Source organism: Henckelia pumila, chromosome 1 (assembly GCF_033568475.1).
Source record: "Henckelia pumila isolate YLH828 chromosome 1, ASM3356847v2, whole genome shotgun sequence".
NCBI classification, from domain to species: Eukaryota; Viridiplantae; Streptophyta; class Magnoliopsida; order Lamiales; family Gesneriaceae; genus Henckelia; species Henckelia pumila.
The window spans coordinates 101,901,898-101,927,591 of NC_133120.1; the positions used below are offsets into that span (position 1 = coordinate 101,901,898).

General features: G+C 38.3%; 1 long non-coding RNA gene across 1 annotated transcript; it reads right to left on the reverse strand.

The window, feature by feature from the left end:
• Window positions 1–1,803: 1,803 nt before the first annotated feature.
• Window positions 1,804–9,257, reverse strand: LOC140876290 (uncharacterized). The gene is made up of 2 exons (XR_012148728.1): window positions 9,219–9,257; window positions 1,804–2,168 (listed from the first exon to the last, which is right to left on the reverse strand). It is a non-coding gene; the product is annotated as an uncharacterized lncRNA (long non-coding RNA).
• Window positions 9,258–25,694: the final 16,437 nt, after the last annotated feature.

The following is a 25,694-nucleotide window of genomic DNA, read 5'->3' on the forward strand; positions in this document are numbered from 1 at the left end:
ATTCTCCTCACATGTCTGCTTTATTGTTGTCAGGACATCTTTTGCTTTTGAAGTAGGCCCCTGTGAAAACGCATCTTCGATGGTCCTTGTCCACCTTTGCTTATCTCGGAAAAATCCTTTCGATCCGTTCGGGGTCTAAAGGTTTTTTCCAAATTCTGGCTCCTTCTGATTTGGGCATTCTGGGCATATATTCTCTGACCATCGTCCAATATGAGTCATGTTACAAAATTTTCGGCGAGTTTCTTTACTCCCCGGCAGCTTGCTGTTCCACAAAAGGTTTCTCTTCTTTTCGAAGAGTTCTTCCGCAAATGCTGTAGTTTTTCCTGCCATTGTGTTCAACAGGAACGATCCATTCACGGAATTCTGATAAAATTTGAATGGAAACTTGACTTTGTCCATCTCAGTAAGACAGATCCAAATACCCCATGCCCTTCTGGTTGAGATCTCATTTTCCCCGAAAGTGGACACCAAGGGTATTTCTTCAATTTTAGGATCCTTGATAAATTTATGACTGTTTATATCAGGTCTCCTCAGCTTGATTAAATGAAAGGGTTCGTGTGATCCTTTCACTGTTGGTTCTGGAGCTGCACTAAAAAAGTATAACTCAAGCACATCTCCTTTGGACAAATGATCATTATTTGCCCATGTTTCTTGGACTGCTTCCTGGATCCATTTTGGTAACTGTGATATCTCCGGAAAGCTTGGTGACATTGTATAAACTGAGACCAAAGCCCCAAATTCATACCAGAGTTTTACATCTTTAGGATTGACATTGTTTTTTAGCCAAACCCTTGGATATATTCCTGCAACATCAACCCTGCAAGTGTTCGGATTGATTTCACTCCTTGTATTCAATTTCTCTCATCTTTGTTGATAAACCTGGAATGGAGAAATAATAGATGGATTAGTATCAATCTTAGATTTGCCCTTGTCAGTCTTGGGCCTAAGATTGATCTCTTCCTCTTTTATCCCAGAGGCGGAGGGTTGACTTGATGAGTTATCCTCATCAATTGTTGCTTCATCCAGATCATCAAAGGCTGATGATAGATTAGCACTTATTTCTTAAGTTTTGGATTCCTCAACATCTTGTTTCACAACCGGTGGTTGTATTTCTTGTTATTATAAAACCAATGGTTTTAGCATATCTTGTTTATGAGAAACCAATGGTTTTTATATAGCCTTCACAATTGGCCCTTAAATAGCAGCTCATAGTTGTGTTTGAGCTTGCATACATCCTGTAATTCGATTAGATACTTTGATCCGATCAGCTTGTTGTAACCTGCCGGCCATTTCAGCATTAATGGCTAACTGGTTGAACTCGTTTTGAAGCAACCCAAGGTGTTCCCTGAGATGCCTCTGCATTTTCATGATAGAATCCACGTCACTGCCTTTCATCTCTTGTTAAGAAATCTGCAAGAATATTTTTATGAGATTTAATAATAACAATATCAAAAATATAATTTTGACATAATGTTTGTCATCTTAATAACCTAGCTTTCTCAGGTTTAGATTCAATCTTATTTTTTAGGAAAGCTTTTACCTGGGTGTTATCAACCTTCAGAGTGAATTTTTTAGCAAGTAAAAATAATGGTCATTTTTCAAAAGCCCTTTTAACTGCATAAAATTCCTTCTCGTTGATATGTCTTCTAATGGTCTCAGATTCTGAAAAAAAGACCGCTACAGTATCTGCATGGTATTTCCCCATCTGGAGTGATCTTGGTAAGGACTTGAAAGGGCCTGTGTCCTGATTAATATTTAATGATCAAACAACCAGGATTAATTAATGTAAACAGCGAAAACGAATTAAAAATTTGTGTTTTGGGCCTACAAAAAATTCGGCATGACCTATTCGTAAATAGGACATCCCAAAAACCTGTACAACACAACCAACATTATATACTCGAAAATAGAGTCACATCACCAATTTACAAACCTATAGCCGCAATGGCTAGAACTAAACACATGCAGAGCCGGCAAGGCTCGATCACACAAACAACAATCCAAAACAAAGTAAAAACTATCAATACAGATACACAGGGCATGTCCCCGGAAAATATAAAACTCGCTAATCTGATATATACATATATCTGGGAACTCGACTCCACGTTCGACTCACTGGGTACCACTCGATGACGCTCCACCAGAAGCGTCAAATCTCCTTGGATAACCTGCTATGGAATCACAAACAACCACAGCATAAAAAGAAAACAGGGGTCGGACCCCAGTACGATGAACTAGAAAATTACGACAGATATAACTGACATGAAATAAAATCAAGTGAGATGCAATAAAATGCAATGCAATGCGTGATAGGTATTCAATAGAATAAGGGATACCAAATGGAGTCCAAACGAAACGTATCACAATAATCTCAGTGGCCACCCGTGCTAGGAATGCAGCAGACCTCGAATCATCACTGCTAATTCCACACACGTAGCATCGGAGGGTGCGGAAGCCAACCGCTCGGCCTCATGCTATCATCAGGAGTATCGTAGCATCGAGGGTGCAGGTGCGACCCACTCGACCTCGTGCTACCTCAGGAGTGCACTAAATAATGTCACTCGCTCCATCGATGACTCAATACATTTCAAGAGATCAATATCGATAGCAGTCAAAGAACTCAAGGCTCAACGTGCTATGAAAAACTGTTAACATGCTTATTTGATGAATATCCCTTAATATTTTCCAATAAAATGTATTTGAATTAAATAAAAATTTATTTTATTTTATAAAAGAAAATAGGGATTATTCTCAATTTTGCATATTAACAATCAATGTAAAGTCGTGAATGCAATCATATAATTCACATAAATACATAAAACACGTCACAACTCATTACAAGATACTTTAATGTCATCACATGCCATTATAGGCGTCGTAATGAGACAGTTCATACGTAACTCAACCAACACTTAAGTTACCACAGAAATATCTCAAGTATTCCTTGAATAGTACAATCCTGAGGAAAAACATTTATTTCATATTAATTTCTATTCTCATTTACAAATCTAAGAATTATCGGAACTAAATCTAAAAATCAAACTAACATTTCCAAATATTCATATTTCATATCAAAGCATCCTATCAATGACCAAATATCGAATATACGACTCTAAAAGTCTACATACCCAACACTGCATAATCTGAAATTTTCAGAAAATGGCTAATAAATCCTGAACTTAATATAGAACAATTCTAACACATCTAAACGTCTAAACAGAGATTTAAATAACTCTAAAATTAAAAAATCCCAATTATAATAATTCTGGAATTTCGAAATAATTCCCAAATAAATTCTGAAAAATATCGAATACCTTCAATCGACTCCAATTTAGTACCTACAACCAATAATAAATCAAATATCAATTATCGGAAGTCAATTGAATTAATATTCCCAAAATTCGACAACTTAGCTACTGACAATACCTCAAAACTTGGAATTAAAGGTCTAAACAACTGACACAACCTTCCCCTAACCTCCGGCAGCGGCGAACGACGGCGGCTGGTGCGACGGGTGTCCGGGAATTTTAATAAAAATATGAAATATAGGTACCGAAAGATAGCACTCGTCGAAAGGATTCCGAAACTATATTTACTTTTGAAATCCGGCCAAAAACGAAGGAGATACGGACATTTAAAGCGACGGGAAAAGTTTGGAAAAAAAAAGAATGAAGAAGACGCAGATGGCGGTGGAAGATGACTTACGAGGAGAGAGAAACGGTGTAAAAGATAATATATATCATATATTTGTATATGGATATGTATTAGTTTAATGTGTATTTTGTTTTATTCATTTGGGGTTAAAACTTAACCCGGTTCGAGTTATTTCAACTCATGTGTGCTCTATAAATCAAATATGTAATTTAATATCGTCTATAAACGATATTTATTAATACATATTTTAGCACACAAATAAATTAATTAAGAAATTAACATCGGGTCCTTACATTTCTCCCCCTCTAAAAACAAGATTTCGTCCTCGAAATCAAACACACATCAAACTTATATACAATCAAACTTATATACAGAGTGGTCAAACATCTACCACTTATAGTACATAGGAAAATCAGAGTACATGGAATAAGTCATCACATTTTCAAACAAGTGAGGTCATTCCTGACGCATTTTGGACTCCAATTCCCATGTAGCTTCTTCTCTCCCATGTCTACTCCATTCCACCATAACCAAAGGAATCGTCTTGGTCCTCAATTGCTTTTCTTTTCGATCAAGAATCTGCACTGGATACTCAACATAACTAAGGGAACTATCCAACTGCACATCATCAGCCCTCAAGATATGAGAAGAATCTGGTTCATACTTCCGCAGCATAGATATGTGAAATACATCATGTATCGCAGACAAACTCTGCGGCAAGTTCAAACGATAAGCCAAAATACCAATCTTCTCAACAATCTCGTACGGACCGATATAACGAGGAGCTAATTTCCCTTTACGCCCAAATCTCATAGTATCACGAAATGGTGATACTTTCAAGAAAACAAAATCGCCAACCTGAAATTCTAAAGGTCTATGCCTGTTATTAGCATAGCTGGCTTCACGATCCTGGGCTGCTTTCATTCTTTTCCTGATCAATTCAACTTTTTCTTTTATCTCCTGGATAAATTCTGGTTCTGAGAATTGTCGTTCTCCTACTTCTTCCCAACATATCGGAGATCTGCACTTTCTGCCATACAAGGCTTCAAATGGTTCCATCCCGATAGATACGTGATAACTATTATTGTAAGAGAATTCCACCAGAGCCAATGATTCTTTCCAACTACCACTGAAATCCATCACGACAGCTCGTAATAAATCCTCGAGCGTCTGAATAGTTCTTTCAGATTGACCATCTGTCTGTGGATGATAGGCAGTACTCATGGCCAATTTAGAACCCAAAGCTGATTGTAAACTAGCCCAAAATCTAGAAGTAAATCTAGGATCACGATCTGATACTATGGTAACTGGCACACCATGCAATCTCACTATCTGATCAATGTACATTTTTGCCATTTTCTTGTAATTACAAGTACGATCATAAGGAATAAAATGGGCAGATTTAGACAATCTATCCACAATAACCCAAATGGCATCGCAACCGCGATTAAAACGAGGTAAATGTGTCACAAAATCCATAGTAATGTGTTCCCAATTCCACTGTGGTACTTCAAGACTAAGTAACATACCACCTGGTCTCATTCTTTCAGCCTTAACTTGTTGGCACGTCAAACACTTAGCCACAAATTCAGAAATTTCTTTCTTCATACCTTCCCACCAGTAATGGGATTTCAAGATATGATACATCTTTCTGATTCCTAGATGAACACTGTGTCGACTACAATGAGATTCTCGCAGTATAGCTTCTTTTAAATCTATCAAATGCGGAACCACAAGTCTACCATTATAGCGCAAACATCCATCAGAAGCAACAATGAATTTATCTGACTGACCAGAGCTGGAGTTAATTCTTTTAAATTATGAATGTATGGATCAGTCTTCTGTGCTGCTTTGATTTTCGAAATTATTCGTGGTTCAACTTGAATAGATGAAACTATGAAATGATTACCTTTAGCTCGAAAAGTCCATCCGAAAGTTCCCAAATGCTCATGAACTTTAGAAATAGTTAAAGATGACAACATCTTAGTATGAACTTTTCTACTCAAAGCAGCAACTTGATTCATATTTCCCGACTGGTACTGAATATCGCAATCAAAATCCTTGAGCAATTCTAACCATCGACGTTGTCTCATATTCAAATCAGATCGTGTGAATAAATATTTCAGACTCTTATAATCAGAATAAATCACAAACTGTTCACCGTACAGATAATGACGCCATATTTTCAATGCATGCACAATGGCAGCCAATTCTAAATCATGAACTGGATAACGAGTCTCATGTGGTTTCAATTGACGAGATGCATACGCAATCACTCGTCCATTTTGCATCAAAACACAACTCAATCCATTCAAAGAAGCATCTGTACAGACAACAAATCCACCTGAGCCTGAAGGTAATGCTAGTACTGGAGTCGTAGTCAATTTTTCTTTCAAAGTCTGGAAACTAGCTTCACATTCCTCAGTCCATACAAAACGTCGATCTTTTTGAGTCAATATGGTCTAAATCTCACAATTCCATGGAAACAATCAACAGTAGCTCTAAATTTGTCAATGTATCCATACCCAAGATACAGTCAAAGTCAGACATGGCTAGTTTGATTAGATTAGTTATCATGACCTTATCCTTAAATCTAATCACATAATCCAAAACTATCTCATTAGACATCATTATACACCAGCAGGAGTAGCTATAGACACAGTATCCAACAACGGAGTAAAAGCAATCTCATGCTCATCAGCAAATGTAACAGATAAAAATGAATGAGATGCTCCTGTGTCTATCAAGATACGTACAGGATAATCAAAAATATAACAAATACCTGCAATAACTCCCCCAGGTGCATCCTGAGCCTGATCCTGAGTCAAGGCATGGACTTGTGCCTGCTGTGGCACTGAAAAACGCTGCTGACTAGGACCTCGAGGAGATGGATACCTAGGCTGCTGAACTGGCGGTACCGGAACATAGGACTGTGTAGGAGTGTACGGCTGTACAGGAGCATATGGCCTGAAAGATGGTCTTTGAGGAAACTGGCCAAACTGTTGTGGTTGCACTTGCTGTCTTACAGCATTTGGACACGCTCTAGCTGAATGTCCAAACTGACCACAGGTATAACATGTCCCTGAAAATCCTATAAACTGTGTACTCAAATGCTTACCACCACATTTGTCACAGTACACCCTACTGGACGATCCAACTGAACTTCCACCACGACTACTACCAGAACTGGAGGAACTAGACTGTGGCTTCTTTTTAAATGGCTTTCCTCTCGTTTTAAACCAAGGCCTCTTCGCTTGCTGATAAAATTGAGTAGGCTGATATGAAGGTAAACCCACTGGAGTTTGCGAACTACTTCCAGATCCTTAAGGAACAGATACTAGAATTGGTTGTGGTTCACCCCTGAGTAAACTTGCTTCAATCTTCTTTGCCTTTTCAACTGCTTTAGATACGTATAAGGAGTTCCAGTAGTTACCAAAGTATGGATCGTTTGTGTTAGCCCCTTCAGAAAGTGTGAAAGCTTTGACCGATCATTCTTTGCAACATGCGGGACATAAGGCAAAAGAGCAGAAAACTGAGAAGCATACTCCATAACAGATTTATTGCCTTGCACCAACAAATTAAATTCATCTTCTTTGGCAGAATAGTATGATGGTGGTGCATATTCTCGTGCAAACTGAGTACGAAATACTTCCCAAGTGATCTGTTTACCAGAATCTGAAAGTGCTTCTGACGTTGTTTCCCACCAAAGTTGCGCACGGTCTTTAAGTTGAAAAGAAACTAACTTTAATCGAATATCATCTGGATACTCTAGTCCATTAAACATATTATTGAGACTTTTCAACCAGCTTGCAGTTTTTTCACTTCCTTCATTGCCAAAGAACCTTTGAGGTCGCAACTCCTGAAATTGAGAAATTAGAAGTCGTATGCCTTCCACCTTCTCAGTCAATTGAGCAATTTCTGGATCAACCTCAGCCTGGACAGCTTTTCCCTTGTCAAGATTTACCGGTGGCGGTTGTTCTACCTCTACTTCCACCTCTTTTGCAGGCTGAACAGCTGGACGACCACGTTTTCCCCTGACAATATCATCAAGATTTCTGATATTTTCAGCCTCAGACTCTTGTACTACTTCCTTACCCTTTCTACCTCTTCCTCCGGGTGCCATTCTACAAGACACAAGGATTTAAATACAGGCAGAAATATCTTAACGAATACAGAACTACTATAGGAACTCGGAGTTCTAATAGAAATTCATAAACTAAGTTCCAACACAAAACTTACTGGTTCTAAATCAGATAAGTTCAAATCAAACACACAAAGTAATGCACGTAAGAACAATTCGTCAAACACATACGCAAGCATTTTATTAGTGTCTAAACTCGAGTGTCCAAAACTCTAATTCGAGCATATCCCAGTTTATGCTCTGATACCAAGTGAAAGGGCCCGTGTCCTGATTAATATTTAATGATCAAACAACCAGAATTAATTAATGTAAACAGCGAAAACGAATTAAAAATTTGTGTTTTGGGCCTACAGAAAATTCGGCATGACCTATTCGTAAATAGGACATCCCAAAAACCTGTATAACACAACCAACATTATATACTCGAAAATAGAGCCACATCATCAATTTACAAACCTATAGCCGCACTGGCCAGAACTAAACACATGCAGAGCCGGCAAGGCCCGATCATACAAACAACAATCCAAAACAAAGTAAAAACTATCAATACAGATACACAGGGCATGTCCCCGGAAAATATAAAACTCGCTAATCTGATATATATATACATATATCTGGGAACTCGACTCCACGTTCGACTCACTGGGTACCACTCGATGACGCTCCACCAGAAGCATCAAATCCCCTTGGATAACCTGCTATGGAATCACAAACAACCACAGCATAAAAAGAAAACAGGGGTCGGACCCCAGTACGATGAACTAGAAAATCACGACAGATATAACTGACATGAAATAAAATCAAGTGAGATGCAATGAAATGCAATGCAATGCATAGGTATCAATAGAATAAGGGATACCAAATGGAGTCCAAACGAAACGTATCACAATAATCTCAGTGGCCACCCGTGCTAGGAACGCAGCAGACCTCGAATCATCACTGCTAATTCCACACACGTAGCATCGGAGGGTGCGGAAGCCAACCGCTCGGCCTCATGCTATCATCAGGAGTATCGTAGCATCGAGGGTGCAGGTGCGACCCACTCGACCTCGTGCTACCTCAGGAGTGCACTAAATAATGTCACTCGCTCCATCGATGACTCAATACATTTCAAGAGATCAATATCGATAGCAGTCAAAGAACTCAAGGCTCAACGTGCTATGAAAAACTTTTAATATGCTTATTTGATGAATATCCCTTAATATTTTCCAATAAAATGTATTTGAATAAAATAAAAATTTATTTTATTTTATAAAAGAAAATAGATATTATTCTCAATTTTGCATATTAACAATCAATGTAAAGTCGTGAATGCAATCATATAATTCACATAAACACATAAAACACGTCACAACTCATTACAAGATACTTTAATGTCATCACATGTCATTATAGGCGTCGTAATGAGACAGTTCATATGTACCTCAACCAACACTTAAGTTACCACAGAAATATCTCAAGTATTCCTCAAATAGTACAATCCTGAGGAAAAACATTTATTTCATATTAATTCCTATTCTCATTTACAAATCTAAGAATTATCGGAACTAAATCTAAAAATCAAACTAACATTTCCAAATATTCATATTTCATATCAAAGCATCCTATCAATGACCAAATATCGAATATACGACTCTAAAAGTCTACATACCCAACACTGCATAATCTGAAATTTTCAGAAAATGGCTAATAAATCCTGAACTTAATATAGAACAATTTTAACACATCTAAACGTCTAAACAGAGATTTAAATAACTCTAAAATTCGAAAATCCCAATTACAATAATTCTGGAATTTCGAAATAATTCCCAAATAAATTCTGAAAAATATCGAATACCTTCAATCGACTCCAATTTAGTACCTACAACCAATAATAAATCAAATATCAATTATCGGAAGTCAATTGAATCAATATTCCCAAAATTCGACAACTTAGCTACTGACAATACCTCAAAACTTGGAATTAAAGGTCTAAACAACTGACACAACCTTCCCCTAACCTCCGGCGACGATCGGCGGCGGCGAACGACGGCGGCTGGTGCGACGGGTTTCCGGGAATTTCAATAAAAATATGAAATATAGGTACCGAAAGATAGCTCTCATCGAAAGGATTCCGAAACTTTATTTACTTTTGAAATCTGGCCAAAAACGAAGGAGATACGGACATTTAAAGCGACGGAAAAAGTTTGGAAAAGAAAAGAATGAAGAAGACGCAGATGGCGGTGGAAGATGACTTACGAGGAGAGAGAAACGGTGTAAAAGATAATATATATCATATATCTGTATATGGATATGTATTAGTTTAATGTGTATTTTGTTTTATTCATTTGGGGTTAAAACTTGATCTGGTTCGAGTTATTTCAACTCATGTGTGCTCTATAAATCAAATATGTAATTTAATATCGTCTATAAACGATATTTATTAATACATATTTTAGCACACAAATAAATTAATTAAGAAATTAACATCGGGTCCTTACAGGACTGTTGCCCACCAATCGTCACTGACATCCGTAAATAATACCAGATCATCTTCATCTATGGGTATAGCCATTTTTGGTAGATTCTTACATATCTCTTTTAATTGGTTTACCCCTTTAGTATGGTCATCGGTCCATATAAACCTAGCATCCTTTTTTAACAAAAGACTGAACACCTTTCTGTACATTGCTAGATTGTTAATAAACATCCCTGCAAAATTAACTACTCCAAGAAAACTCTGGAGTTGTTTTACATCTTTGAGTTTATCTGGAAAATTCTTTACCTTTTCCACAATATGGGGTTGTAGAATTATTCCAGTTTCATCAATCTCAATACCGAGGAATTCAATTTTCCTTGTTGCTATGACTGCTTTCTTTTCAGATAAAACCAGTCCTTCTTGTTTACAAATTTTAGAGAAAATCTCTAAGTGTTTAACGTGTTCGTCTATATTTTTTGATGCTATAAGAATATCATCAATATAAACAAACATAAAGTTGAAATAATCTTTAAAAAGGTTATCCATCTTTCTTTGAAATATCTGGGGTGCATTAGCTAATCCCATAGGCATAACTTTCCAAATATAGTGTCCTTGTGGAGTAGAGAAGGCTGTGAATTTCTTACTTCCTTCTTCCATTCGAATCTGGTAAAATCCAGACTTACAATCAAATTTTGAGAACACTCTAGCATTTCGTACACAGCTAATTAGGTGTTCTCTAATTGGTATGAAGTACCCATCAAACTCCAGGATTTTATTAATACCTTGGTAGTTAATAACTATCCTGGGTTTCCCTCTTTTTATTTCACCATGATTTCTAACCAGAAAACCTGGGCTGCTATATGGTGAAACTCCTTCTTTGATTAAACCAAGGTCCAAATGTTCCTTGATAATCATTCTCATATCCCTTTGATCTGTTATATTCATCGGGATAGGCTTATATCTGACGAATTCATACTCTTTGCCTTCCTTTAGAATAAGACTGACTTTGAGTTGATTTCTATCCCACCATGCCAAAGGATGCTTGTTATAACTTTCTTTGAACCTCTTTTTGACATCTTCAAAGGATACTTTATTTTCTAACTCTATATCTCTGTGATTTAGAGTTACCTTGAGAAGCTCCATATCGTCTGTTTGGAGTTTTTGTTCTGTTGTTATTTTCAACATGGTTTCTCCAAACCTTCTTGGATCTTTCATTTTTGGGTGAAAAATTTGTCCTTTATCACCACGCTGGCTGCGAAATGTTATCGGCAATTGTCGATAAAAAGCAACCTTGAGTCTTTGAACGATAATTTTATGATCACAAATTATAGTGAATATAAGTCTTCTTGACTCATTGTCTTGTGTGCACTTCTTAAACATTTGTAAGAAGTTATTTCCTAACAGGATATCGGCTCTTGTATCATGAAAATAGATTGGTGGTGTTTTTACCTTGTACCAAGGTGTTTGATCTGCACCTCCCATAAGGATCTCTGCTTATTTTATTCCTTTGCAAAGAATTAAAATTCTTCGAGAGAAATCTCGTCCAGCAATTTTTGGCAATTCCTCTTCACATTCTTCAGGGAAGACTCCTCTTTTTGTTCTACAAATTCCTGCTCCCGAGTCAATATAAGCTACAAAATACTCAGTCTTATATTGTTTATATAACATCCCTATCAGAATGTATATGGAGAAAGGACTTGTTGTCATTTTTTAAAGGGATTACTAAATGGCCCCGCCATTTTTAACAAACTGTGTTGTAACTCAGTAATCCGATTAAGACTATTTACCTTTAGTTTTTCTTAGGCCTCAGAAGGTAGAGTATGGTTACTCCTTTCTACTTCTTCAATGTGTTCTAGTAAATCATGTTCATGACTTACTAATTTCAACTGTTGCTTCTTCCTCTGTCTGTGAACAGAGTTCTCGAATCTGATTAAGAGATTGTCCCTTATCCAATTCTCTTGGTTTTTCATTTAGTAGATTTCTTATTGAATCCTTCAAGTCTTTTCTTTTGCCATGAACTCTATTCCTTTTTCAAGGCGTTTCCATGGTTTATGGTCCTCCAGGAATTCTAGAACAAGAATGAGTTGATCCATTTCTTTTCCTGGAATTCCCCAGATTTGAACTTCTAATTCTCCAATATTTATCACTCCTTGGTAAGTTCTTTTTTGTTGTTCCAAATAGTAAATCGAGTTACAAGATAACAAGTTCCGATGACTTGTAATTTCGAATACTATTTTCACTTCTTTCCATCCTTCTGGAGATCTAAGTTTTCTTATTATAGAAAACTCTTTTTCTTCTCGTGAAATTTTTTGAATAGGAGATTTGTCTCATCTCCTGCTTGTCATTCTGTCTCCTTTGAAAGATAACCTTCGGGGTTCTATTTTAAGGTCTCTGTATATAACCGGTCTGTCTTGAATTTGAATGTCTGTTTTCTGAATTAAAGGAAACTCGATTCTTTCCGGGTATATTGCTTGAGCAACTTTCCCAAAGATCTCTGGAATTTCAATGAACTCATTTCTAATAAATAATTCAGAATGATGAGTATTAGAAAGGGCATAAGAAATTTGATACGTAATAGAATATGGTCTATTACCTTCCTTTATTAGTCTTTTTTCCTTGAAGTTTTGATGCAAAGTCAAGGCTCGACTAAAATCTCTATCAGCTAAATTGTAGGCTATTCTTGGATAAATAACTCCCACAATTTTTCCTGCACATAAATTTCCCGAGATAGTTCTAGAACCGCATCTTGTATATTTTCCATTCTTTTATCGCATACTACGATATCTATGGGTGAATCTATTCCCTTTTTAAAAGTAGCCTTGATCATAATCTGGATTGCTCCAATATGAATCCAAGACATTGTCTTTGCTACTTCTGCTTTTAATTTCTGTAATTCTTCTTGAATTTCTTCAAAGGGAATTAACTGCATTTCAATTTGATTACTGGTTAATTCCATAGGTGTAACACCCGGTATTTTAAATACGTGAATTCGCATGCATAATTAGGAAATTTATTTATTTAAAATTTTAGATTTATGGGTTAAATAATTATGTGAAATTATTTGTGCATGTTTTAAGTTATTTTTAAGCATTAAACCCATAATTAGTTATTTTCACGATTTATGGAAATTAATTGTTTTTGATCGCGTAGACGGGACCGTGGACGGACGAGATGACAACTTTCTATCCAAATTATTTTATGAGTCTTTTTAGAGCCCAAAAATATTATTTTGAGTTTTATTTCCTCAATATTTTTAGTATTTAATTTTATATAATTTTAGGAGTCCGTTTTTATTCAAAATAAGCCAAAATAATGACTTTTTAGTAATTTTAAAAATTCCCTATTATAATATTTCGGGATTTAGCATTTTCTATCAGATTATTATTATTTATTAAGGTTTTTTTTAATATTAGTTTTATGGAATAATATTTATATTATTTAATAATATTTTTTTTAACTTATTATTAAACCTAAACCTACCCTACACCCCACCACAATCTCCTTAGCCGCCTCCCCCATATCTTTCTGCATCTTCCTCACGGTTTCAGCAGAAAACAAGCCACCATAGCCGATCAACTTTTATTTGAGGATTTATTTGATCGTTCGTCGTCCCGGAGCCTCGTATACGCGTCTTTCTTCGTCAAATAAATAAAAGGCATGTTTAATTCATCCATTCAACACCATATAAGCTATTACTTCATGGTTTATCAGAAATATTATGATTCACACGTTTAAATTCTGAAGGGTTGAAGCATGTTAGTGTTTTCTTTTCTTTTGCTTGCACACGGTTTGCATGGGTCGAATTTTCTTGGCATGGGGCTTGGTTCAGACGATTGACAGAGGTTCTAAGGGTCAAGTAGGGTCTAAGGGACCGAGCCATGGCCAAGGGAGGGGTGGCTAGAGGCTCGGCCGAAGGGTGTCTCGGCTAGGAGGACAGCAAGCGCAGGTCTAGGGCTTCTGGAAGGGGGCTCGGTTCGAGCCATGCAGGGGCTAGCCGAGGGTGAGGCCTGGTGGGTTAGGACCGCCCAGACGTGGGCTACGTCTGGGCGGCGGTGCTCCGGCCAGGGGCGGCCGGAGCCGGGCGGCAGCAGGCCATTAAGGCCTGCTGCTCGCGCAGCCAAGGGAGTAGGGAGGGGGGGTACAGGTTTGGGCTGGGGTGGGTTCAGGGTCGGGTCCTGGGGGTCCGGGTCGGGTCCGTAGTGTCTAGGTTCGGGTCAGGTGGTCCGGGTTCGGGTATTTTAATTTTAAATCAATTAAGAGTTTAAGTGTAATTTGGGCTTTTAAAATTAGTTAGAAAATTATTTGGGCCTCCAAATAATTTTATTTGGGCTTTTAAAATTATTTTTAAGTTAGCCCAATAATTTTTATGGGCTCGTGGGCCCATAGGAATTTTTGGGCCAGTCAGTGGATTTTTGGGCCAGTCTAGAATTTTATTGGGTTTAATTAAGTTAATGGGCTTAAATATTTTTATTTAGGCCCAATTAGGTTTAATTAAGTTATTTGAGATAAGATATGACTATTGGGATTTTATTTAAGTTTAATGGGCTTAGAGTGAGTGACCAGCAGTCTGGATCAACCCATGAAAAATAAATAAGTCCGGAATATATATTTAATTATTTTTATGCATAAAGTCTATTTTAAGTATAAGTATATTATATTATGAAAAAAATTAATTAAATATATATTACAGACATATTTTCAGTGCATGCATTCATGAAATAATTTTATGGCATAATTTAATGTTTAAGGTTGAGCAAAAAAAATAATTTTATGTTGGAAGTTGAAGTAGTGTGACAATTTAAGGGGGATTCGTCCCCATATGTGAACTATTGAAGGGCAGTTTACTGCCAATTTAAGAGGTGATTCGTCACCACCACGTACGTTGATTTCCATGCTGATCAGTATTTAATGTATGATTTAAGGTTACACTATGGATACAACCATGCGATGTTAGAAAATACTTTGCTCAACAATGTTTATGTATTATTATGATATTCAAGTCTAATTTAAGTTTATGTTATGTTTATGATATTTTTAAGCATGCCCATTCATGTATATGATATGTATTAGTAATTATGTGATGCATTATTTTTAACCTTGTTATAAAGGATTAGACATGTTGAGCCTCTAGGCTCACTACGCTTATATGGTGCAGGTAAGACAGATGAATATTATGTAGCTCCTACCGGTGGTGAGGACGTATGAGCTCACGAAACAGTGGCCCCGTGACCGTTGCATGTTTTAGGATTATTTCAGATACATTTTTATTATGTTGATTTTAAGCAAATTATACTTTTACTTTAGTATTTTCCGCACTTGGTGTTTTTGAAACATGCAAACTTATTTTTATTTTATGCATGAGATTATTTATCTTTTATTTTAAGTATTTATACATATATGTATGGGCATATATGTATAGTAGTATTTAAAAAAAATTTCGCATATTTATTTATTATTTAGAGAGTTAGGGTCGTTTCAGTTGGTATCAAAGCACGGTCCTTGGAGGGGTCATTACTGTTATGCGAGCTCAGAAATCCACGCTATCGGTCTGTAAGTTTTAAGTGTTTATAGCATGATTTACTTTTAAGAATTTAAGTTAGCATTAATGTTAAAACACTTAGTTATGCATGGCGATTTACGTAAAGAAATATGTGGTGGTGCAGAATGCCTCCCAGACCGATGAACAGACGTGGAAAATCTACACCTACACCTCCACCTCCACCTCCACCTCCGCAGAACCCACTTGCAGCATTGGAGCAGGCCAATGCTACTTTGATGGCAGGGGTTACTGCTCTGTTAGAGCAGCAGGCTTCACGTCCTAGAATGTCCCATGAGGAGGACGTAGCTGAGCGGTTCCAGAAGAAGGGGCCGAAGGAGTTCATTGGTACCACCAATCCTTTGGTGGCTGAGGGGTGGATTCGTTCTTTGGAGTCCATCTTTGCATATATGGGGATCACAGATGCGGACAGGGTGAACTGTGCGACGTATATGTTGAGGGGAGACACAGCTCTTTGGTAGGAGGGTGCTGCCAGGGGAGTACACCTCCCTACACTGTCTTGGGCGGAGTTCAGGCATGTCTTCTACGCCAAGTATTTCACGGAGGATGTGAGGAGTCGCATGATCCGGGAGTTTATGGGTCTTCGGCAGGGGGACAGGTCAGTGGTTGAGTATGTGAGCCAGTTCGAGCGGGGCTGTCATTTTGTGCCTCTGATTGCAGATAGTCCACCGGAGAAGATGAGACAGTTTGTGGAGGGACTGAGAGCGGATATCAAGCACGACGTACGTATGATGGACGTCGCAACATATGAGGCGGCAGTTAGTAGAGCACTGAGGTCAGAGGAGGGTAGGAGAGAGATGCAGCGAGAGCAGCAGGGGAAGAGACAGATTCAGTCGGGGTATCAGCGACCATCTTCGCAGCCTCCTGCGAAGAAGCAGTTTACTGGGCCGGCTAAGGGCCCGAATCCGCAACAGAGGCCACAGCAGTAGAGGGGCGGGGCCCCTAATGCTATAGGTTTTCCTACTTGCCCGAAGTGTCAGAAGATGCATTCGGGACCTTGTCTGTTGGGAGCAGGAGTTTGTTACCACTGCAGGGAGCCAGGGCATCAGATAGCTAACTGCCCGAGGAAGAAGAACACGGCTGGTAGAGTGTTCGTCATGCAGGCAGATGAGGCAGACCCAGACACCTCCTTGATCACCGGTATATCTTATCCCTAGTATTTTATAATTTTTCCTTTGGTTAAGAATCTCGTTTTCTTGCGAAATTGTTGTTATTTGGGTTATCTATCTGCATGTTAGAATAAGAAGCATGTTTTACTTGTGATTAGAATTAAGGGTTATTAGTGTCTCGTTGGGGGAAAGTTTAGTAGTGGCATGAAGTTGTTGGGAATTTTCTGCGTGCAGGGAGAATTCTAGTTGGAGGCAACTCCACGTTTGAGTTGCTAGATTCTAGGGCTACGCATTCGTTTATCTCCCTGGAGTTTATCAGGCGGATAGGCATCACACCTGAGATTATTGACAGTGGGTATGATGTTACTATGCCGTCAGGGCAGATTATTTCTACCTCGAAGGTCATTCGAGAACTGGAGTTGGAGCTTTAGGGACACTCCATTCGAGCAGATGTGGTGGTTTTGCCATTGAGTGGTTTTGATTTGATTTTGGGTATGGACTGGTTGACAGTCAATGGAGCTTCGATTGACTTTCGTCGGAGATCAGTGTCAGTGAAACCATCAGAAGGCGACCCGTTTACTTTCCATGCATCTCAGAGCAGTGATTTTCCTCAGGTGATATCTCTTATTCAGGCGAGGAAGTTGTTGAGACGGGGTTGCCAGGGGTTTCTAGCAAGTATTGTCACGGCCTCAGAACCATCTAGCAGATCATTATCAGAGATAGAGGTGGTTCGTGACTTTCCGGATGTCTTTTCGGAGGATGTTGCAGGAATTCCACCATTGAGAGATATGGAGTTCAGCATCGACTTAGTGCCAGACACCGTGCCTATCTCTAAGGCACCGTACAGACTTGCTCCTACCGAGATGAAAGAGTTGAAGGAGTAGATTCAGGAGTTATTAGAGAAAGGCTTTGTTCATCCTAGCTTTTCTCCATGGGGAGCTCCAGTGTTATTTGTGAAGAAGAAGGATGACAGTATAAGATTGTGCATCGATTATCGAGAGCTCAACAGGGTCACAGTGAAGAATAAGTACCCACTGCCGAGGATAGAGGATTTATTTGATCAGTTGCAGGGAGCTTCAGTGTTCTCCAAGATCGACCTGCGATCTGGTTATCATCAGTTGCGAGTTAGAGATGCAGATGTGTCCAAGACTGCTTTCAGGACACGTTATGGGCATTACGAGTTCTTAGTGATGCCATTTGGGATGACCAATGCTCCAGCGGTTTTCATGGATCTCATGAACCGAGTTTTTCAGCCATATCTAGATCAGTTCATCATAGTCTTCATTGATGATATCTTGATCTACTCTAGGAGCATTGAGGAGCATAGACAGCACCTACAGACAGCCTTGCAGACTTTGAGGGAGCATCGTTTGTATGCCAAGTTCAGCAAGTGCGAGTTTTGGCTCGAGCAGGTGGCGTTTCTTGGCCACGTTATTTCGAGAGATGGGATTGCAGTGGATCAGTCGAAGGTTGAGGCAGTGCAGAATTGGGGTATTCCGAAGAATGCTTCGGAGATTCACAGTTTCCTGGGTTTGGCAGGATATTATAGGAAGTGCATCAAGGGTTTTTCCTCTATTGCAGTACCCTTGACTTCCTTAACCAAGAAGAACGTGAAGTTTATCTGGAGTTCAGACTGTCAGAGGAGCTTCGATCAGCTGAAGGAAGCACTCACCACTGCACCGATGTTAGCGGTGACAGTACCACATGAGGAGTTAGTAGTGTACATCGACGCGTCTAAGCTGGGTTTAGGCGCAGTACTTATGCAGTGTGGTAAGGTTATTGCTTATGCGTCGAGGCAGTTAAAGATTCATGAGCAGAACTACCCGACACATGACTTGGAGTTAGCGGCAGTGGTTTTCGCTTTGAAAATCTGGAGGCACTATCTGTATGGCGAGAAGTGCCAGATTTTCACTGATCATAAGAGCCTCAAGTACTTCTTCACTCAGAAGGAGTTGAACATGAGGCAACGGAGATGGTTGGAATTGGTGAAGGATTACGACTGTGACATTAGCTACCATCCGGGTAAAGCTAATGTAATGGCCGATGCTTTGAGTCGGAAGTCGTCAGTGGTATCGTGTTTGTCAGTGCAGCTACCACTGCATAGTGAGATTCAGAGGTTTGGTTTGGAGTTTTACTCGAGTGGGCATGCACCGAGCTTGTCAGTGTTGACGGTGCAGCCAGTTCTGCGAGATCGGATCAGGGATGGACAGCCTACTGATGAGGAGTTGCAGCGTTGGAGACAGAGAGATGAGGCCAAGGGTAATCTTCTGTATACAGTTGTGGATGACATGGTTTAGTACCGTGGTAGGATGTGGGTACCGAACGTCGATCAGTTGAGAGCTGAGATCTTAGCAGAGGCTCACACATCTCCGTACTCCATTCACCCCGGAAGTACGAAGATGTATCGAGATTTGCAGTTATTGTATTGATGGCTCGGGATGAAGAGAGACATCGGGAAAGTTGTGTCAGAGTGCTTGACTTGTTAGCAGGTCAAGGCTGAGCATCAGCGTCCAGCAGGACTTCTTAGACCTCTTCCTATTCCGAAATGGAAATGGGAGAATATTACGATGGACTTTGTAGTTGGCTTACCGAGGAGTGCAGAGGTTGCACAGCTATTTGGGTGATCGTTGATAGACTCACCAAGTCAGCTCATTTCTTACCGGTGAGGAATACTTACTCGTTGACACAGTATGCAGAGCTTTACATCAAGGAGATTGTTAGACTGCATGGCATACCAGTGTCGATAGTATCAGATAGAGATCCGAGATTTACGTCTGCGTTTTGGAGGAGTTTGCACACTGCATTGGGGACTATACTTTTGTTCAGTACAGCGTTCCATCCCCAGACAGATGTTCAGTATGAGAGAGTGATCCAAGTTCTCGAGGATCTACTGAGAGCTTGTGTCATTGACTTTCAGGGCTCGTGGGAGACTAGACTGCCATTAGTGGAGTTTACCTATAACAACAGTTTTCAGTCGTCTATAGGTATGGATCCTTATGCAGCATTGTACGGGAGGAGGTGCAGATCTCCTGTGCATTGGGATGAGGTCGGTGAGAGGATTTTACTTGGACCTAAGATTGTACAGCAGACATCTGATATTGTGACACAGATTCGGGATCGCATGAGGACTGCTCAGAGTCGTCAGAAGAGTTATGCAGATACTCGACGATGAGATTTGGAGTTCGCTGTAGGTGATCACGTATTCCTGAAATTGTCACATATGAAGGGAGTAGTGCGGTTTGGCCGGAGAGGCAAGCTTAATCCGAGATATATAGGGCCATTCGAGATCTTGGAGAGAGTTGACACGTTGGCCTACAGTTTAGCTCTACCACCAGGGCTAGCGGCAGTGCACAATGTATTCCATGTATCCATGCTTCGGAGATACATCTCGAACCCGTCGCATGTGTTGGATTTTGAGCCTCTTCAGTTGACACCGGAGTTAGCATTTGAGGAGAGGCCTATACGGATCTTGGCTAGGGAGGAGCGGAGGCTTAGGACGCGTATCATACCGATGGTCAGAGTCCAGTGGCTGAATCACTCGGAGGAGGAAGCTACTTGGGAGACCGAGGCAGATATGAGGACTCGCTACCCGGAGTTGTTCGGGTAAGTACTTTAATTTCGAGGACGAAATCCAATTTAAGGGGGGGAGAATTGTAACACCCGGTATTTTAAATACGTGAATTCGCATGATAATTAGGAAATTTATTTATTTAAAATTTTAGATTTATGGGTTAAATAATTATGTGAAATTATTTGTGCATGTTTTAAGTTATTTTTAAGCATTAAACCCATAATTAGTGATTTTCACGATTTATGGAAATTAATTGTTTTTGATCGCGTAGACGGGACCGTGGACGGACGAGATGACAACTTTCTATCCAAATTATTTTATGAGTCTTTTAAGAGCCCAAAAATATTATTTTGAGTTTTATTTCCTCAATATTTTTAGTATTTAATTTTATATAATTTTAGGAGTCCGTTTTTATTCAAAATAAGCCAAAATAATGACTTTTTAGTAATTTTAAAAATTCCCTATTATAATATTTCGGGATTTAGCATTTCCCATCAGATTATTATTATTTATTAAGGGTTTTTTTTAATATTAGTTTTATGGAATAATATTTATATTATTTAATAATATTTTTTTAACTTATTATTAAACCTAAACCTACCCTACACCCCACCACAATCTCCTTAGCCGCCTCCCCCATATCTTTCTGCATCTTCCTCACGGTTTCAGCAGAAAACAAGCCACCATAGCCGATCAACTTTTATTTGAGGATTTATTTGGTCGTTCGTCGTCCCGGAGCCTCGTATACGCGTCTTTCTTCGTCAAATAAATAAAAGGCATGTTTAATTCCTCCATTCAACACCATATAAGCTATTACTTCATGGTTTATCAAAAAAATTATGATTCACACGTTTAAATTCTGAAGGGTTGAAGCATGTTAGTGTTTTCTTTTCTTTTGCTTGCACACGGTTTGCATGGGTCGAATTTTCTTGGCATGGGGCTTGGTTCAGACGGTTGACAGAGGTTCTAAGGGTCAAGTAGGGTCTAAGGGACCGAGCCATGGCCAAAGGGTGTCTCGGCTAGGAGGACAGCAAGCGCAGGTCTAGGGCTTCTGGAAGGGGGCTCGATTCGAGCCATGCAGGGGCTAGCCGAGGGTGAGGCCTGGTGGGTTAGGACCGCCCAGACGTGGGCTACGTCTGGGCGGCGGTGCTCTAGCCAGGGGCGGCCGCCGATGGCCTGCTGCTCGCGCAGCCAAGGGAGTAGGGAGGGGGGGTACGGGTTTGGGCTGGGGGTGGGTTCAGGGTCGGGTCCTGGGGGTCCGGGTCGGGTCCTTAGTGTCTAGGTTCGGGTCAGGTGGTCCGGGTTTGGGTCCGAGTTAGGTGGGCCAGGCTCGGGTATTTTAATTTTAAATCAATTAAGAGTTTAAGTGTAATTTGGGCTTTTAAAATTAGTTAGAAAATTATTTGGGCCTCCAAATAATTTTATTTGGGCTTTTAAAATTATTTTTAAGTTAGCCCAATAATTTTTATGGGCTCGTGGGCCATAGGAATTTTTGGGCCAGTCAGTGGATTTTTTGGCCAGTCTAGAATTTTATTGGGTTTAATTAAATTAATGGGCTTAAATATTTTTATTTAGGCCCAATTAGGTTTAATTAAGTTATTTGGGCTAAGATATAACTATTGGGATTTTATTTAAGTTTAATGGGCTTAGAGTGAGTGACCAGCAGTCTGGATCAACCCATGAAAAATAAATAAGTTCGGAATATATATTTAATTATTTTTATGCATAAAGTCTATTTTAAGTATAAGTATATTATATTATGAAAAAAATTAATTAAATATATATTACGGACATATTTTCAGTGCATGCATTCATGAAATAATTTTATGGCATAATTTAATGTTTAAGGTTGAGCAAAGAAAATAATTTTATGTTGGAAGTTGAAGTAGTGTGACAATTTAAGGGGGATTCGTCCCCATATGTGAACTATTGAAGGGCAGTTTACTGCCAATTTAAGAGGTGATTCGTCACCGCCACGTACGTTGGTTTCCACGCTGATCAGTATTTAATGTATGATTTAAGGTTACACTATGGATACAACCATGCGATGTTAAAAAATACTTTGCTCAACAATGTTTATGTATTATTATGATATTCAAGTCTAATTTAAGTTTATGTTATGTTTATGATATTTTTAAGCATGTTCATTCATGTATATGATATGTATTAGTAATTATGTGATGCATTATTTTTAACCTTGTTATAAAGGATTAGACATGTTGAGCCTCTAGGCTCACTACGCTTATATGGTGCAGGTGAGACAGATGAATATTATGTAGCTCCTACCGATGGTGAGGACGTATGAGCTCACGAAACAGTGGCCCCGTGACCGTTGCATGTTTTAGGATTATTTCAGATACATTTTTATTATGTTGATTTTAAGCAAATTATACTTTTACTTTAGTATTTTCCGCACTTGGTGTTTTTGGAACATGCAAACTTATTTTTATTTTATGCATGAGATTATTTATCTTTTATTTTAAGTATTTATACATATATGTATAGTAGTATTTTAAAAAAAAAAAAAAATTCCGCATATTTATTTATTATTTAGAGAGTTAGGGTCGTTTCAATAGGGATCGCCATTTCCCTTCTGAATACCTTATAAATCAAATTATGTCTTCTTTGTCTTAGCCCTAGGTTTCCTAAGACTCTTTCAATTTGTCCTGCCGAAAATCCTTGGTACTTCTGTAATGTTGGATTTTCTCTCATAATCCTTTGGACCATATTATGAGATATCGTGGTTTGGCTAAAGAACCCAGCCAAACTTTCATGTGTTTCATGGCGAAACACTTCCTCTTTACTCTGATTCTGATTTTGATTCATTCTCAGAAACTTCTCGACTAAACAATATCTCTTCTTCGTATATTCTTTCATCTGAGGGGATATCCTCAAATTGATATACTTGGACTAGATCTTGAAAGAAGACTGCATCATTCATATCTGGTGTTGCTTCAAAGAGTTTAACTCCTTTTTTCTCGTTTTCTGGACAATTTGTAGATATATGTCCTCTTGATCCACATGTCCAGCAGTTGCAATACTTGAAACTTTCACTTGCTCTTGTATGAGTTCTTCTGAAAGTTCTTCTTGATGGTGTTCTTTCCCTGCTTTGTGATGAGCCTATTGCTGGGGATGTTCTTGTAGGTCCACTTCTTCTACCTGATCTATAGGATCTGGCCTTTTGTTTGGACCAAAATGTTCTTGGTTTCCAAGAACTTTTCATTCTTTTATTATAGGGATTATTTCTGAATTTCTTCCTTTTAAATCCCTGTGATCTGTTTCCAATGATCGTTGGAAGATCATTTTCTCTACAACACAAAGGTGTACGCTTATCTATACCCCTTATTTTCTTGTAGTTCTTCTGTAATGCTGTCATATGACACCATTCTGCTAATTTTCCTTTCAAAAAGGAGGCACGTCTTGCCAATGTATCATGATTGCCTGGAACATATTCTTTAATCAGTATTTCTCTCCAGGGACTTGGCATTTTTGCAAAAAATAGCTGAATAGCTATATTTTCCTCGACCCGAATTCCATCTATATTTAGTGAATAACATAATGTATTCATCAACTAAGCAGATATCATGTAACTTGAGGCTATAAAGAGCTTGAGTATATCTCCTTTTTTTCTCTGTATCTTGATTATTGAAATAGTTCACCCCTATGAATTGTGCTTTAAATAGGGCGGTCATTCTTTCTCCAATCTCGCTGAGGGATTCTCCTGCCAAGATTGATTCCTTAGTTTCTGGCATAGTCATCTTCCATGCGATCTTAACAGGTCCCATTAAACTCATTTCTATAACTTTAATGAATCCTTCTTTATTGAGATCTAATGTCTCTGCTGCTATTCTCATAGCTGACGTCCAATCATCTATAAGATCTTCTCTGTTTTTGAAGTTCAAAACATCAAGGTTTAACATAACCTCGTAAGGATGTATTGGATCTAAAACAGTTTTTCCGTAAGGAGTTTGATAGAGAGGGATTTTACTCCTTCTTGATCTGGTTCCTGCTGGATGTGAATTTTCTCTAACCTGGAACTCACTATGTGGTTCTTCTGTTTTAACCACATATCTTGGGGGATTCCCTATGGGTTGTTCACCCTCAGGGAAATTCATTTTTAGATCTACTACTTTGAGATTCGCAAAAGAATCCGCAAGATCTTGTAAATCCTCGAGATTTAATCTTTCTAAAGTAGTCATCAGATAGTGTTTTTCTCTGATACTGCTTTTATAAGATTAATCATCATTTCATCATTGGTTAAAGGTTTTTGGACCATTTTGGTTTTACCTTTCTGATGTAACAAAGGTTCGGTACCAAATGAGAGTGGTAACCTTCCTCCTGTATTTCCTTTTCTAGAACCCGAAGTGTGTTCTAGATTTATGATTTTATTTTGAAGATCCTTTAGGTTTTCAAGAATTTCTTCTTGTTTCTTAAGGATTTCTTCAATTTTCCGAGGTATTTCATACAGCTGATTGCTGTAATATTGTACCGTCTTTTGAATTTCTCTAAGATCTCCAGAGAGCTTAGAGGAATCTGGGGTAATCTCTAAAAATTGAGAGTTAAAAATCATTTTTTCTTTATCTCTTCAAAATTAAGAGCATTAATCATAACCTGTTGTAAGTAATCTATTGTGAATAGATTAACTTGTTTATAGGATTTCATATGAATAAAATCCTCTTGATTCAAACCTTCGTTTGAAGTCATCTTAAAAAAAAAAAATTTCCTCAACAAAGAAAAGCATGAATTAACGAATAATATTATGTCTGAATAATTAACCTAAGGCTCTGATACCATTTTTGCGGATAATTCTTTGTACTATGAATAAGCACAAAATCTTCAAATTTTAGCATAAAGTATTTAGATTTTTAGCATAAAAAAACATAAATTAAGTACAAGAATTAAACAATTAAATATTCAAATTTTGGGGTCCTAGGGAGCTATTGCAAAGAATCTTATGGGTAGGGAGCTAGAGCAAATTTAAGTTTGAGTTTGGGGATTTATCACCAATTTGCTCTTATAAGTTTTTGAAATAACATAAAAATATTGCGTATTTGATTAATTTATTAAAAATCGTTTGATTCTCAAGATAATACTGATGTATAATATAATATAAAAACCATAAATATATATAAACATATATGAATGATAATAAATTTTTATGGATCTATTTCATAATTCCAGGATTTTATGGCGCTATTAATTGA